Source organism: Glycine soja, chromosome 12, assembly GCF_004193775.1.
Source record: "Glycine soja cultivar W05 chromosome 12, ASM419377v2, whole genome shotgun sequence".
NCBI classification, from domain to species: Eukaryota; Viridiplantae; Streptophyta; class Magnoliopsida; order Fabales; family Fabaceae; genus Glycine; species Glycine soja.
Window position 1 is genome coordinate 14,105,644 of NC_041013.1, and position 17,971 is coordinate 14,123,614.

The window sequence follows — 17,971 nt, forward strand, 5'->3', positions numbered from 1 at the left end:
TTTTGTCAAAACCTGGGCTACAAAGTTTGAGACCCATAACATGTGCTTTACAGCATAATTTTCGTAAAAGATGTAGATTGGAATTAACTTCCATCATTTAATTTAACTAAAGCTTCATATCATTGTTCTTTTTCCTCCATCTGTATGCGATTATGCATTTGGTTTATAGCATTTCATCACTATACCTACTTGTGGTGTCTTTGATATCCAGTTTGGTCCATGATCTATCAGATAAGCTTTGGCTATACCCAAAAATCACAAGCAAGCACACTTAGTATTAGCAGACAGATTTTCGTTTCAGATTTCACTTAATTTGAGATGTCATGTCAAATTTTAGGAAATAAAGTTATTGATTGTTGGTCAATTTTACTTCCGTAATTAGCTTTGAAGTGCTTCACACATTTGTAATCACATCATTCACGGGCAATTTATGCACTTAAATATCTATGGATACTACTTATCATTTGTGTTGATGATTTATTGAAATTAAATAGAAGCAACATTATCTTCCTTTTCAAATGTGTACTTAAATTTCTCTGATTAATTCTCTCCAGGAAAGGCATATCGGGATATAGTTGGTAGTGCTTACTTTGTTGCTCCTGAAGTTCTACGACGCAGATGTGGGAAGGAAATAGATATATGGAGTGCAAGACTCATATTGTATATCTTACTTAGTGGAGTCCCTCCATTTTGGGCTGGTAAACATTGAAACTTTGATTTTGATAATAGAATAGAGTGAACACATGTGAATTATATGAAATTTAGAATATATGTTTTCGGTTACTTGAATCTAATAATATCTAATATCGTTGAAGTGTTTAGACCGGGTTTTGTCATTGTTCTTGACATTGGACTACTTCACTTGAGTACGGATATATGGAAAGAACAGTTTAACATCCTACACAAGTATTTTGGTACACCAAAGTTTGTATGGATGTTTAGAACAACAAAATATGAGGAAAGAACACTGGTCTAGTCCCACCTGCAATTCTACCACGGAACAGAACCAACCTAAATGACTATCCACCAAACAACCCAAATATCATATGCTGCTTCACCCAGCCATTTGACATTAATGAACAAACTAAATTTCAGTATTTCAGCTAAGGTAGGTGCCTGAAGTAAAGCAGTAGCAGACACAAAAAAACCCTATCACATAAGGTAATGTCACACCCTTCAAAATATGCCCAATCCATGCCAACCTATATACCCATCAAATTAAGGCTAATATTACTCATGGGCCATACATAAACAATACTACATACACAACATCACCATAACCTATGAAGCACAACCAAAACACTACATATGACATGGACACAACTAATGTTCAAATTGTAGGACAACACACACACACATAACAGTTTCTACTCTACCATTCTCTTACAATTTTGTTTCTATACATTAAGCAATAAAGACAAAATACAAATTTATACAATTTTAAACTGCCAAACATGAAATTGCCTGACCCTGCACTTATATAAGAATTCTATAGGATCCAATTCCCACTATGACAACCAAGCATCACATCAATCATACATAATTATGATCAACCACACAGTACACACCCCCCTTCCATTTTAATTTCTTACCTTGTAGACGTAATTAGGACAGGTTTCAGATTAAACTATGTTGAAGTTCTTTTGTATATGGACAAGAATGATGCACATTCTAAGCATGTTGTGTTTTACTTTAAAATTTAATTTCATGTTAGCATTTGGTTCATGAAGTCTTAGTTTATTCTTCACTCAACCATATATGTCACTAAACCAATTCATCTTCTGGCTTTAGATGTACAATTTGCTTGGACAAGAGGACCTGGGTACAAGTATATGTATCTAGTAGTACCTACCACCTGGGTACAACAATACATGTACTAATTTGATCTTGTTACCTACATAAACTTTTTGGGGATTTTTAGGGCTTATTTTTTAAACTTACAGTTTCCTAGGACAATAAAGGTTCCACCTTCAATCAGTAAACTTGACAATGTCACATGTGTTACAGTAATGGTAGGTGTTCAAAGTACAGCTAAGTGCCCAAATTTTGTTATCAAACAATAATCAAAGGAATAAGCACAATAATAAAACACAACAACACAAAGCTTTCAAAAAACATTAAAAACTACACTCTTATAAACATTACCTATAATGGGGCTCAGCTTCACGGGAATCTGTTGCGGAGTAGTCGAAGACCCACAACCACCGTTGAGACACAACAACATTGACAAAAGACGAAACATGAATGAATGAATCAACAAATATAAGCATCAACATTAACATCAACCGATGCAAATGCAGGTATAAACATTACCTAAATTTGGTTGAGCATTGTCGGAGGCCACTGGAGACGGCAGCAGAAGAAACACGAAACCAAACCTCGGAGCAACCGACAGCCCAAACGGCACAACGAACATGTCCGCCAAAGAGAACACGAAAGTCGGGGGAGAAGGGGCTGGTATAGCTAGCTAGGGCGCGTACTGAGGTGGGGGAGTAGTGAAGAAAGCAGTAGTGTCTCAGCTGCGTAGGCGCCAAAGAGAACACGAAAGAAATATCACGTGTCCACCACGTGCTACCACTGACGATACAAAGACAGGTCTGGTGACAAGACCGTCTTTGTATGGTAATGAGGAAAACCACGTGTCCACCACGTGAAGCCAGTAACGATACAAAGACGGGTCTCAGGAAAAGACCGTCTTTGTAGAGTAATGACCAAAAGCATGTGTCCGCCACGTGAAACCACTAACTATACTAAGATGGGTATCAGGTGGAGACCATCTTTGTATGGTAATCAAGAAGATCACGTGTCCGCCACGTGAAACCAGTAACTCTACAAAGATGGGTCTCAGGACAAGACCGTCTTTGTATGGTAATCATCAAAAGCACGTGTCCGCCACGTGAAACCACTAACCATACTAAGACGGGTCTCGGAACAAGACCATCTTTGTATGGTAATCAGATAATTACAACTTTGCCATTGCGTATCCAACCACGACGGGTTTACGAAAACCACATCGTTGTCTTGCAGGTTAATTACGAATATGTCACCGCGACACTTTCTAAGACGGTCCTTTGAAACCGTCTTAGAAGCATCGACGTAAAAAGCGCCTTTTTTAGTAGTGTTAATGTTTTGTTTGTACGTACTCTGGTGTTAACTTAATACTTATTTATGCATTATTGCTTATTTATAAAGAAAAACAATACTAGAAATACTAATTTCTTAAAATACTTTCAAGATTTTAAAAGATTTAAAAATTAAAAGATTTTAAAATTGTTAGTTAGTTTTAAAATATTGATTAAAACAAAAATCAAAACGAAAATTGATTTTAAATTGTTAAAATTGATGAAACCAAAATTTCAAATGTAAAATATGATAAGATTGTTAGTTTTAAAAAATGATTGAAATGAAATTTTAAAATATATTAAATTTGGTAGTTATAAAAAATATTGAAACTAATATTTAAAATAATTTAATTTTGTTAGATTTAAAAATTATTGAAACAAATATTTAATATTCATAATAAATTTGTTATTTTTAAGAAATGATTAAAACCAAAATTTAAAATATTTTAAAATTGTTAGTTAGTTTAAAATAATTGTTGAAACCAAAATTTAAAATATATTAAAATTGTTTGTTTTAAAAAAGGATTTAAATGAAAATTTAAAAGATTTTAAATTTTTTAGTTTAAAAAAATATTGTGTAGATAATGGTTAGAACTAGAAGTCTTAGTCGGGCTTTAGGCTGAGCAATAGGAAAAGTCATGGGGAGGAGAAAGGCGAGTGACGATGATAACGATGCCCCCAACGGCAAAGGCCTACCGCATCTGCCCGTAGGCAGCGACAACAGGAGCGTGTTGTTGAGGATTCTCCTAGGGTCGCGAAGGATTTAAATGAAGGGCGACAAGAACCCCTTATTGAAGAAGTTACTGATGTTAAGAATTTAAATGACACATCAGTTCTAGGAGATTTTTAAAATCACATTGCTTTGAGAGTCTGGAATGGAGAGTTATGTAATTCTTAAAAAACATAAAGCACGTAGTTTACAACTTAATATTTTTTCTGTTACATGATCAATATTATTGTTTGCAGGAACATCCTAAGCTGAAGCTATCTTCCCATTGAAGGAAGATGGCTAAGTTCGGGAGGCCTGCTCCAGAGATTGAAAGCCGACTAATGTTTGTTTTCATGGAATGTTGGCATAAGGAAGCTAGTAGTTTCCATTTGCTCGTCGGAGAGGTGATAGTCACCTTGGATGATGTGGCGTTGTTGCTACATTTGCCTATCGTAGGGGCATTCCACACCTTCGAGCAACTTTATGTCGATGACATTGTCGATATGTTGGTGGAATTACTTGAGGTCAGCGCTGCAGAGGCGAGAGCAGAGACGATTCAATGCCATGGCTCTTATGTTCGACTATCGTGGTTACGAGACATGTGTTAGATGAAAATAGAGGCATGTCACTGGATTGCAGTAGCGTGAGCGTATTTGTTGCATCTGCTTGGATTCACACTCTTTTCTAACAAGAGTGCCACACACGTGCACGTGGTATTCTTGAATGCACTGCGTGACTTGACGCAGAGTGGGACTTACGCTTGGGGCACTACTGCACTTGTGCATATGTATGATAATTTAAATGAGGCGTCATAGAGCACGATGAGGCAGCTTGCAAGATATATCACTCTGTTACAAGTTAATTCAAATGTTAATAAAACATTTTTTCATTGGCGTTGGTTATTACATGTCGATTATTTTAATGAATATGTTTAAAATTTTTATCTAGTGTTGGATCTACGAGCATTTCCTGTCTGTTGGTTCCGCCCTAGCTACTGAGGATTATGACAAGAGGAGACCGCGTGCATACCGATGGACCTCTGGCAAGGCACTGCCTATGTCGACGTATCATAGGTGTCTGGACAGACTGACCCTTGACATAGTGTGTTGGATTCCGTATGGTGACCATTGTTCATTTAGAGAATTTGAGGTCATCTCCTTGTTTTTCGGTCATCTCAGATGGGGTCCCTTGATGGTCATTGACTGATCGAAGAGGGTGGTATGACAGTTTAGATACATCCAGACTATTCCGCCACATCCTATTGTGCCTTTGATATCTATTGAAGAAATGGATGATAGATGGATGCAGTTCGGTGACTACATTGCACCTGTAGGGCAAATCTGTGTAGTGTCTGACCAGTGTTCGTCAGATTACATGGAGTGGTTCTACATGATTTTGCATCTATTTATGACTTCGGCACAACCATAGGATCCTCCTAGAGTTCCGTCGGTTTAGCAATATTAGACATTTGTTGAACCAGATGTGCATCAACAATCGATGGCGGCAGCGGCACCTGATGAAGCAGACGTTGATGTGCATCGTCCTAGACATGCAATTGAAATATATTTTTTTTGGTATTTTGTGTTTGTTGTTTTATTTTATTTAATTACTAACAATTGTTATCTGTTTTTTTTTTTTTCACTTATTAGAATGGTTATGTAGCAATTGCTGATAAGTTGGAGAGACTACTGAACCTAAGGATCATGACCGAAGGAACAAAAACCTATACTATTGCTGAAGAATGTCTGAGCATCACAAGAAGCTACATTGGCCAACCAACTGTAGGTCACAGATCGAGGCGTAGGCGGCATACGAGTGGTCATTGAAGTTTTTTGTTTTTTTTTCCTTATATATGTTAATTTTAATATTTTGGATAATTTATTTATTTGGTAAATTTATGTATTGACACTGACATTTGATTAATTTTAATTTTGGTGTGTTACTTATGGACATATTTTTAATTATTTTATACAAATTTTTGTCATCCGTTTATCGTTAATTATCCGTTAATGTTGATTTGAGGAATAAATTAATTCGTCCATAGCAAATTATGAATGTATGTTTTTTGTAACATTGAAGCATCATAAATCATTTTCAAAGTTGACAACACACTGTGAATTGCATGCGTCTGTTTTAAAAAATGAATACTACACGTACATAATGACATAGAAATGACTACTCAGTTGTTTTAGTTCTGATAGTAATGTCGCAACGTGCCCTTTTGCGGGCGAGCGAGGGCGAGGCTCACGGGTGCGCTTTCCAAAGGAGGAAAGATGCGCGGAGTCGCCACCAACGTTTATTTGTGGAAAACGTCGGAAAAACCGAAGGAAACCGGTCAAAATGAAAATTCTAAGTTCAGGAGTTGTATTTACGCTTGAGGAAGGTATTAGCACCTCTCACGCTTGTCTCAAAGGACAACAACCTATTTTTTAGAATTATGGAAATTGTATTACCTTAACTTTTATTTCTTTTTATTTTTTGAGGTCGACAAAAGCTGGGCTTTTGCTCATACGTACCCTCCTTTGGAGAGGAAATTAGACCTACGTAGTTCTTTCTTATGCGTGAATCAAGTGATTCTTTTTACTTGAAAGGTGATCATTTTAAGGCGTTGGACCTTAAAAATGATCCATTTTACTTGGTAAGAAACTGAAATGATAAACTTTCAAAACCCTATTTTTTGTGGACGAGCTTGACTAGGCGAGTTGATTTTAGCCTTAAATTCACTTTAGTTATTAGTCAATTCAATTAAGAATGAGAAATCCCAAAGAGAAAACGTCTGATTGATTTTTCGCTTTATTTTACTAAAAGGTATTTTTTGATTATTATATTATTATTTTACCTCTTTTTTTATTTCCAACGTGGTTACGGCACGACCGAACGGTCGGAATTCATTTTAACCGAAATTAACGGATGATACAATTCAAACGATCGGTGAAAATTTATTTTATTTTTAGATTAGGCGAGAAATGACTTAAATAAATGGCTTAAGCACGTCAAAAGGGGTATAAAAAGCGAATGAAAACGAGAATAAAAATACATGAAACAAAATGTGGACCACCACGGGTACATAGAATGAATTGAAAAGCTCGGTTTGAGGTACTTACCCGTTGAAGACTGAAGAAAACGAAGAACGAACGATGAATGTTGAAGAACGGTCGAGAATCTTCGCGTAATTACTCACGAAAACGTTACGGAAGCGCCTCGGCTTGGATTTTCTTCACGGAAATAATTTTCCTCAGCAATTTTGAGAGAATAAGAAGTGCCAAGAAGGCTGACCCCCTCTTCTTCACTCCTCCCCCTATTTATAGAAAAATAGGGGAGGAGCTTGCCACCCAGCTCGCCCAGGCGAGCAAGGTTGCTTCCTCCAGAAGCAACAGCCTTCTGGAGGAAGGATCGGGAAGGCCCAAGTGGGCCAGATTGCTATTTGTACCCCTCTTTTACTAAATGCACCCCCTTCTATTTTTTTGGTAATTCTTTTTCCGTAACGTTACGAAACTTTACGAATTTCGTAACGATACTTATTTTCCTTCCGCAAGGTTACGAATCCTTACGGATTATATATTAACTCTTTTTTGCTTTCGAAGAAGTTACGGAAACTCACGGATTGCGCGAAAACACATCTTTTCGATTTCCGCCACATCACGGAATTTCACGGATCGCGCAAGCCTGCTTCCTTTTGATTTCTGACACGTCTTGGGACTTCATTTATTGTGCAACAAAGGACGCCAAGTATCTCAAAGCGGCTAACCAAAGGTTGCATGTCATCACGTAATAATCCCCGGACGAAATTAGGGTATGACAAGTAACAATGCATCTCTGATGCAAAATTAAAGCATGACACAACATTGTTGTACTTGACAATACATAGGAAGTGACACGCGTCTATTTTAAAAAAATAACACAAACAGTCTCATTGAACAACTTCTATATATACCACACCAACACTCTCAACAATCACATATTCTCGCCCAATCTACCTTTAGAAACAAAATTTTACAAGAAATTATGGCATTTTGGAGAAACAAGCAGTCAAACCATTGTCAACTCCCATCGTGCTCTTCCTCACTTTGGTCGACCCCTCCTGTATTGATCTAATTCGGTCTCCTCCGTGTCGCATAGCCATCGTCATATAGGTAGGTACATCTTTTCGTATTTTCCTTCAATTGTCCCTTTTGTCGATGGTTACCACACTTGTTCAATTTTGTTGTGTCTGTGTAGTGAGCCTAAGTATTTGCAACATGCTACTTATAGTTATGGATAAACTGCAAGGTCAACTAAGTGAATACAAATCGTTGTATAGGTTCTAAAATGGCAAAAATATGTGAAATAAGAGTGTAAACCAGCTGATATGTGACACTCTCTATAGAGGTTCTGCCATTGTTAGCCTTTGTACTCAATTTATCCTCAAGTCCTTGGTTTTATTGTTTTAGGTTTCAACCTTGGGTCTAACAAGCATAGAACAGAGGTGATAGTACAAAAGTGTGGTTCACTTTAGTTAACTTTTGGTATTGAAAGATTCTCAGTGTTGAAGACAACCCAGGTAAGCTTGCTATAGAGAAATAAGTGCTTTGATTTTCATATAGTATTTCCAATTTCTATATGTCTGATACAAAAGTCCTCAAAACAATATGATGTTTTCGGTATGAGTGGCATGATATGTTTTTAAGCTAAAGATAAATACATTGAAAATGTAACCATTTATCCAAAAGAAAGCACATACTTTTCTGATTTCTTTTTTCTTTTTATGGCAACTTATGTGATAGTTAGGCTTCAACTTCACTACCTCACTACTGGTTTGTCCACCTATATAGTATCATGATTATATTAATTTACTTTTCCTTTTATACTTACTTTCTCTGTACACAATGTATGCCCTCCAACAATATAACATATAGTGTCAAGATTTTTAATTGTAGTCGTAGTCGCAGTTTTGTCTCTCCTAAATATTAGATGAAATTACACATAGTAGAGATTAAAAAGTCTCGAATCCTTGATGTTCTAGTTGGCTATAGGGTTTTAAAACCTTGCATACAATGAGCCGATGATGATGACCTCCACATTGAGAATTTCATGTCATATGTTCTTATCCTACAATCTCATGTCTGCCATTTCCACCTTGGTCATTTATGATGCACAAATACAACACACACCCCAATATACGATTATTCTAAAACCATATAGAGTGCTAATGTCACAGACAAAGCTACTAATGATAATCAAAGATAACTAATGAAAAGAGAGATATTTATTTGTGAAACTATTCACAGACAAAGCCTTTTATCCATATTAATTTTTTTTGTACAATTTTTTTCCCACTACTGACTGGCGTGCTCTATCTGTCTCAATCTCTCTGCATCTATTAACTTAACTTGAAATATGATATAATTCCTTAAAATATTTTTCTTGTACATTAGTCAAATTTTTATTGTTTCAATAAAATCCTTCATTTAATTCTTTAGTCAACTTATGGTAATTGGATGAAGATTTAAAAGAATTTATTACTGTGACATACCAGTGACATTATCTTGCAGTTTACTGACTTCATATCTCTCGTTTCTCTCTTTAACTTTGTGTTCAGCTTTAGATTTGTACTTAAAAATCTCTTGCAGGCTAGATTGTTTATTTTCTTCTCTTCGTATTACTTGTTTCTCACCACCACCCTATCATAAACCAACAATCACAAAAGGTTATAATTATTATTCAAGACACCTTGTATTACAACTTTATACTATTTTTAAAGTATTACCTTTCAAAATTTTATGGGATAGAATACAAAAACTCTTCTTTATTAAATAAAGAATTGACAAAGATCCCTTTAGAGAGAGATTATTGTATGTTTAGGGTCACATGTGTCCTTGTCCATGATCATGGTTAATCTCCAAATGAGATATAATTGAATTGTTTAATTTATGGAATTAATTGATATAATTCAACTATATACCATATGTTAAGATTGACCAACACTTTCTATGTGTTATATGTCTTTCAGTCTTTCACTTTAGAATACTAAGTCATAGAGGCTCACTTGGCATACAAAGAATATTAGAGTTTTATTTTTATTTAATTTTACCTTGTTGGTTTGACCTTTGGTTCCAGCTTTTTCTACAACTTTATTTACTTTTTCAATGGAAGGGTTAAGACAATTTTTTTAATTCTCTTAACTTTTATTTGTAGCTTGTAATGATAGATTTTAGGAGTAGTGGAAAATGCGTTGTTGGAGACTAACATTTTTTCACACCATATGCACTGATTTCACAACCAATCAGACTAAATCTAACCCCGATTTCCTTACTTGGCATTTGACTTCACTAGCAATTTGCAAATGTAAGGTTCCCTATGCCTATTACCTTGCTATTTTTTTCTATAGGTGTTGGATTCATGGTGTGTGTGTGTGTATAATTGCCCGCTTTATCATTAATATTTGTGAGATGCCATCTTTCTCCACACAAATGCCTTCCATAATTGAAGAACATGAGGTGGATTATGTATATGCAAATCGCAATGATCATGATGAAGGTTTATGGGAGAACATGTCGTCGTAACTGCTAACACTCAAAGTATGGCATTTTATATTTAACATGAAATGTAATCAATTTTTAAATGTGCATATTTACAATTTATTACCTTTATGTTCTCTGTAATTAATGAACATTAATCAATTTGTTTTATTTGCACGGAGTCATGGAAACACCCCTAAGGTCCCATCTGCAATCAGATGCTCCTTCAAAATCTACGTCTAGAAGGAGTAGACAATTGACAAGGCTGTGAAGCTTGACTGTAAGAAACTTGGATCAGCCCAGACCAATGGTTAACATCAATCCTTCCACTGGGAGAGGATCGGGCTCACACAAAGAGAAGTTTCATACTTATTTGGGAATGGTAGCTAGAAAAAAGATTCCTATTGTCCACAACAGTTGGAAAACAATACCAGAATCTCCAAAGAACATGATATGGGATGACATTTTGGTATGTTCACTTTACTATGTATGTTTTTCAATTTTCTTTACTTGTCCTTGATAATGTTGTTATTGCAAATCATTTACATAACATATTATATCGTAGGGAAAATTTGATATACCAGAAGTGTCTGCTTTGAAGAAGAAGTGATGTCATTAGTGGCCACTAGATGGAGGCAATTTAAGTCTTCCCTAACCATTAAATATGTATATTGTGTCAATGAGGGTCAACAAAAAATATATCTTTTTTTTAAGTATGGTCTTGATCCAAAAACTTGGGAGGAATTTGCAGCAAGTCGCAAAACCCAAATTGGCAGGTTAGATGTGCATGTGTTATTCAACCATTATTGAATAATCATATATGTAATTTTGTTTGTATTGTTTGCAAATCATGACAGGGAATCAGGAACAAAAGCTCAAGAAATTCAAAAATAAAAATTGCCCCCATCTACTGTCTCATGGGGGTTATGATTTGCTTGAAAAGAACCTGATGGAGTAGAAAATGAAGAAAAGACTATAGGATGCACAAAATACTGAGGATTCACAACTGATTATTGACCCTCTATCTCCGATTGCAAGACATGTCAAGTGGAAGATGGCCCGCACAAAGCGATATGGCCAAATGGCATCTAAGGCATCAAAAGACATATATGATAAAATTGTGAGTTGATGTTTACCATTAATTTTAAGTGTATTTGTTATATAGTATGATAACAAATACCTAAAGTATTTCATGTACCATGTCGTGCTTGTTATAAGACTCGTTAAAAGAGTAGACAACACAGGGAAGCTTTATCCCCCTTGGTCGTGATGTCATACTTACTTCTGTCATTGGATGACCAGAGCATCCAGGTCGTGTTCGTGCATAATTAGCTGAATAAGTTGGGCATGCATCACGTAGCTCCAAAAGCTCCTCTGCATCGATCACCTCATAACAATTGATTGATGTAATCGGTAACCTAGAGGAAGAATTGAAAGAAAAAGTTGAAGACGAATACAATCTCTGATTCAAGAAAATGAACAATAGTTGAAGCTGGCCATCAAAAAGGAGTTAACCGAAATGTCATCACATAACTCACCCATGGTATAGGGAGATTTACAACTATTAGGTGCACGTGTGAGCACTAAGGGCAGCTAGTTTGAAATTGCAGCCAATCCATTCAGGGGAGATGATGCTGATGATGGGGTGCCTACTATGGGCTTTTATTGTTGGATCGAGTGGCCTCAGAATAATTAAGAAGGGGGGGGGTTGAATTAATTATTTCTAAACCTTTACCAATTAAAAAATTACTTTTTTAAGGCTTTTACTAAATTGTTAAGAGAATGAGGAGTAGAAGAGAATCTTAACAGAAAGTAAAAGCAGAAATTAAATGCACAGTGGAAAGTAAAAGAGTAGGGAAGAAGGAAACAAACACACAAGAGTTTTTATACTGGTTTGGCAACAACCCGTGCCTACATCCAGTCCCCAAGTGACCTGCGGTCCTTGAGATTTCTTTCAACCTTGTAAAAATCCTTTTACAAGCAAAGATCCACAAGGGATGTACCCTCCCTTGTTCTCTTTGAACCTAGTGGATGTACCATCCACTAGAACTGATCCACAAGAGATGTACCCTCTCTTGTTCTCAGTCAAACCCAAGTAAATGTACCCTCTACTTGTACCACAAAGTATGTACCCTCCAATGTGTTGAGACAAAGATCTCAGGCTGTTAAACCTTTGATACTTTGTGAATGGGGATACAAAAGAATTCTCAGGCGGTTAGTCCTTTGAACACTTTTGTATTAGGGAAAGGGAAGAATCAAAAGAATTCTCAGACTGTGTCATTTTGAATTCTTTGACAAGGGAGAAGGGAGACACAAAAGAATTCAGGCGGTTAGTCCTTTGTTCTTCTGGAAAAGGGAGAAGAGAGACACAAAAAGAATTCAGGCGGTTAGTCCTTGGCGAATTCTTTTTGGCAAAGGGAGAAGAGAATGAAAAGGATGAATAGCACAAGTTTTCAAGGTTTAGAAAACCAGAATACTTCAGAAAGCTTTTGGTACAAAGAAGAAGAAGAAATTCAAAGAGATTTAAGGCTTGTAAAGGATTGATTGGAAAAGTAAAAAGTATTGAATGAATGAATTCTAAAATGCAAAACAAAGCCTTGCTTTTATAGACTCTTCATGTCTGGTCAAGAAGACCATTTAGAAGAGTTATAACTTTTAGAAAAACTTAAAACCAATTTGAAAAAGTCAAAACCTTTTTGAAGAGTTACATCTTTTGATTTATTCAGAAACAAACACTAGTAATCGATTACCAAATTAGTGTAATCGATTACACAAAGCTTTTGTGTGAAAGGATGTGAGTCTTCACATTTGAATTTGAATTTCAACGTTCAAAGGCACTAGTAATTGATTACCAAAACATTGTAATCGATTATAGCTTTTTGAAAATAATTGGAACGTTGTAAATTCAATTTGAAAACTTTTTTAAAACCATTTTGCTACTGGTAATCGATTACAACAATCTGGTAATCGATTACCAGAGAGTAAAAACTCTTTGGTAAAAGGTTTTGTCAAAAACTCATGTGCTATTCAAAGTTTTGAAAAACTTTTTAATACTTATCTTGATTGAGTCTTCTCTTCATTCTTGAATCTTGAGTCTTGAATCTTGATCTTGATTCTTGAGATCTTTGAACCTTGAATCTTGATTCTTGTCTCTAGACTTTCTTCTTGAGTCTTGAATTCTTATTGATTCTTATCTTGAACTCTTGAATTGTTCTTGATTGATCTTTGATTCACTTGAGTTGTTCTTTGATTGATCTTTGAGCTTTTTGTCATCACCTTTGTCATCATCTTTTGTTATCATCATTGTTATCATCAAAACACCTTTGAATCATCTTTGATTCACCATGAAGCTTTGCTTCTACATTTATGTTAAATGTGATCATTCTACATGTTTGATAGCCTTAGGAAAATTTGATGAAGTGGCGTCCACCATACACAATGTGCCTTATGCTGATGATGTGGTTAGGGTGACTATTGAAAAATTTTACAATTGTGACACTTAAATCCCATTTCCGACATATAGATTCAGTATGTGAGGGAGGCCCTTCACACATTTGTTGAATGGGTGTGACATGTTGTGAAACCTATATTACATCATGTATTTATTTTTTTAACATGTATTATGACAATTATAGATTGTTAAAAATTATTTACTAACATTAGGATAGCTGTTCTTTTCATTAATGATATAGGATTCATAGAATAGTCCAAAGAATGTCGTCATCCTGTTCAAAAGTCCAATAGCCTTGATGCAAATGATCCCTTGGGTGACTTAATTAAAATCCTATATGATGTTTACCAAAAGCCTATTGAGATGTTGTGGGATGGGAGTAAATTTCGGATTCTGACATCCTTCTATATAACATTTTCTAATCTAAATGAAACAATATCACATCAGAAATGTCTGAACATATCTAAACTACAATTGTGGATGATGTAAGTAAGTTGTATTTCATCAAATTTCATTAACTAATTATTAATATTCGTTATGATAGACATCATTAAAAAAATTAATTCAAATATTCACAATAGGTTTATGGATGACTGGAGTACAAGGTTGGGTCATGGTTCTGTGTATGGATTACTTGAGCCTCAGTCCATACACAATGCAAAGGATAGACATGCTGAATGTGAACATTACATTGAAACATGAGTGAAGGAATCACAACGAGAGGTCTACCTAGGAGCTTACGTAAATCAGTAAGTCAAATTTATGAAATGCATTAAACTTCATGTTTGCATTATAGGAAGCTAATTAGTGTCGTATTCAGGGCTCATTGACAGCTTATTGTTGTTTGTCCTAGGAACGATGCTGTTGTGTGGTTTTGTTCGTTGCATAAGAAACATGATATTCACATCAAAGTTGTAATTAACAAGTTAAGTTTTAAATAATAACTTATATACTCTATTGTAAATTAGGATACATAAATAGTTTTATCCTTCTATATACGTTGATCTTTTTTTTGTAACCAGTGCAATGAGGACATTATAGACTACTTTGGATGGTAAAACTGATAAAGCAACACCTCATTGGATTGAAGTATAGATTAGTGACATAATCAATGGTTATTTCTGATTGATGCTAGTTTGGAACTTCATAATTATGAGATTTAATTATTTTTCATATTGATTTTAGAGACATGTTCAAAGCGGAGGCAATGAGTGTGGCTATTATATCATGCTTTGGATGTGGAACATAATCAACAGGGGGTTGAAGAATGAATGGAACATGGTATTCTTACTTTAACAACTTTCAATTATTAGTTTGTTGTGTATGCTATTCATTTTACATGTACTTGATTATAGTGTATATTTTTTATGTGTAGTAGTTTGGTGATCGAACATCGTTAGACCTGGAGAGAATAACAACAATTTGCAAGAAATGGACAACATATTTTTTAGAAGTTAAAAACATCTGACAATTCTGAATAGTTTAGATGATATAAGACGCACAACTATGGTGTATTTCATGTTTATTGTAAACAACTTTGTTAAATTATTGACATTGTGAATTGAGCATGAATATACATTTTGTTTAATACATTTCCATGGACAGGATAAGTGTTTGGAATGTTGTAGAAAAGCTTCCCCTTTTGCAGGTCATTGTCAAGCTGAGGCATTTCATAGTCCTAGATCTTATCATGCTCTTAGATGCTTCTTGCAAAAATTGAGAAAGAAAAAGACAACGACTAATGCATAAGTTACAGCTCAAACTGTTTTCTTGATTTATTCTTGTGGCTTCTCAGTTTACAATTTTTTTTAAGCTTTTGTTATATTTAAATAGTTGGATATTGTTTTGTTGTTTGTGTTTGCACGTGTTGCTGTTTGTGTTTGACACCAATCCTGTCGGGGATGAACAAAGGATTGATTGATTACACTGGCTTTATACCTATTGTCTAGGCTAGCCCAGGTATTTGAAAGTGCATCCCAAAAATGATTTATGAGCAATATGACTTACATTTATGTATTTAATGCATTTTAGCCTCTTGAAAATGATATGCATCTGCTAGGCTAATAAATATTCTTTATATACCAGTGTGCTTATAATTATGCAAAATCTAACAATAAGTTTCACCTTTGGGGGAGTCATTGGGGACATGGAGATTCATTGTTGTTTTCTCTTGCTTGTGCACAACTATTAAAATCTCGATCTAACTTTTCATGCTATGATTTTATTCTTAACTATCACCCTTGTAATCTTTATGTGTGCCTGATAATTGATATCAGTAATCATATATTTGAAGTTGCATTCAAAATAACATGACATTAGTGGTAAATCAAATCTGAGTAACATTAACATACACATTAGAAGTGGATTTGAATAATTGTGAAAACTGTGTTAGTTTCTAAAAGCCACCTTTGCACTTTCGATACATTATTTCCTTGATCAGTTAAAAACTTAAAATAACTACGATCAGTGTATATATAAGTAGGTATATCTAAACTAAGGACATTGCAGAACCTTTATTAATCCCCGGTAGGATTGGTGTCAAACAATTTGGAAATTCTTGATTTCAATCGTAATAACAACACTAGTTTTCCTGTCCATCAAGGTACACTACAATTGATTCAATATTTAATATATTTTAGTGTTCAGATATGGCATTGGGAACAAAGTCATACTGTTGGAATTTAATTCCAAATATAGAGATTCAATCAATCAGCCTAATTTTATTCTAATAGATAATTGTCAATCCTAACCACATGCTTTTTATTCATGTAGAGAGAAATTAATGTACAGATATGAATAGAACCCCTTTGTGTTCCCATACTCAAAATCATGATGAAAACTAGATGCAGAAGCATACCTGGATTAGCCATAATGGAATAATGATGATGAAAGGTTGATCAGAAAATTGGTTTTATGACCTTCCAATTGTAGAGAGCCATTCTTTTCTTTCTCTAAATTTTCTCTTCGGACTAGGATAAAGAGAAATTGTACGCGTTGCGTTGCTCTCTACAAATGGGGACCATAACCCCTTATATTGGTAACTGCCATCAATTACCCCAAATTTGATGATTATAATTTGGCCCCTCATCAAATTATAATATCACCGGTATCTACACAATTATCCTTTCATGACATATATGTCCTTAGCCATACTTTTATATTGATTAGACCACTTTAATATTCTGGCTAATTATATAATGGTCCTAACTCATTCAATTATGTGATATATATATATATATATATATATATATATATATATATATATATATATATTGTCATATCCTAATTTCGTCCGGGGATTATTACTTGATGACATGCGATCTTTGGTTAGCCGCTTTGAGATACTTGGCGTCCTTTGTTGCACAAATGAAGTCCCGAGACATCTCAGAAATCTAAAGGAAGCAGGCTTGCGCGATCCGTGAAATTCCGCAATGTGGCGGAAGTCAAAAGAGGTGTTTTTGCGCAATCCGTAAGTTTCCGTGACTTCTTCGAAAGGTAAAAAAGGAGTAAATACATAATCCGTAAGGATTCGTAACCTTACGGAAGGAAAATAAGTATCGTTACGAAAGTCGTAAAGTTTCGTAACGTTACGGAAAAAGAATTACAAAAAAATAGAAAAGGGGGGTGCATTTAGTAAATAGGGGGGTGTAAATAGCAATCAGGCCCACATGGGCCTTCCAGAAGATTCCTCCAGAAGGCTGTTGCTTCTGGAGGAAGCAACTTGGCTCGCCTGGGCGAGCTGGGCGGCAAGCATCTCCCATATTTTGCTATAAATAGGGGAGGAAGTGAAGAAGAAAAGGGTTCAGCCCCTTAGGCACTTCTCTCTCTTTCGAATTTGCTTGGAAAATTTGTTTCCGTGAAGAAAATTCAAGCCGAGGCGCTTCCGAAACGTTTCCGTAACATTTCCGTGAGGAATTACGCGAAGATTCTCGACCGTTCTTCAAGATTCATCGTTTGTTCTTCGTTTTCTTCAGTCTTCAACGGGTAAGTACCTCAAACCAAGCTTTTCAATTCATTCTAGGGACCCGTGGTGGTCCACATTTTGTTTCATGTATTTTTCTTCTCGTTTTCATTTACTTTTTATACCCCCTTTTGACGTGCTTAAACCATTTATTTAAGTCATTTCTCGCTTAATGTAAAAATAAAATAAATTTCCACCGATCGTTTGAATTGTATCATCCGGTAATTTTGG